Consider the following 637-nt stretch of genomic DNA (forward strand, 5'->3'; position numbering starts at 1 on the left):
TCAATGGACTCATGCGTGTCACATGGTTCGGTGTCTCTGCACCGTTGGACCCATGCAAGATTTACCTTACCCAAAACGTGATCATTTGGACTAGGCTAACGACCAAAATAAGTAAAGCAGTTCTCCACCAAAAACTGATGACTGTTGTCCATTCTTCCTGTGACGGGCTCCTTGTTAACTAGGAGGCCAAGTATATGTATCACATCTTTCAGCGTCACAGTCACTTTGCCGACTGGAAGGTGAAACGTGTGGGTTTTCGGCCTCCATCGTTCCACCAAGGTACTCAGAGGTGCAGAATGGCCTATCATTTCGCCTACTCGCGAAACGTGGTAAAACTCAGTAAATGCTAGTGTCGTTGCAGCTATCTCGTTAAAGGTCTCTGACGGATCGAGTTTTCTGGGCAACAAATTACTGATCGTCTGAAAAAAGAAAAATAATAATTATTAATATTACTTCGTAACTATAATTAATGTTAACAATAACATTAATAAAAATATTAATAATTTTTTAATAACCAACAACAACAATAACTATCACAATAATAAATTCTAAATAATAACAGTTAATAATTTATTCAAACAACAACAACAACAACAACAACAACAACAACAACAACAACAACAACAACAACGTACTC

Source organism: Arachis ipaensis, chromosome B07 (genome assembly GCF_000816755.2).
Source record: "Arachis ipaensis cultivar K30076 chromosome B07, Araip1.1, whole genome shotgun sequence".
NCBI classification, from domain to species: domain Eukaryota; kingdom Viridiplantae; phylum Streptophyta; class Magnoliopsida; order Fabales; family Fabaceae; genus Arachis; species Arachis ipaensis.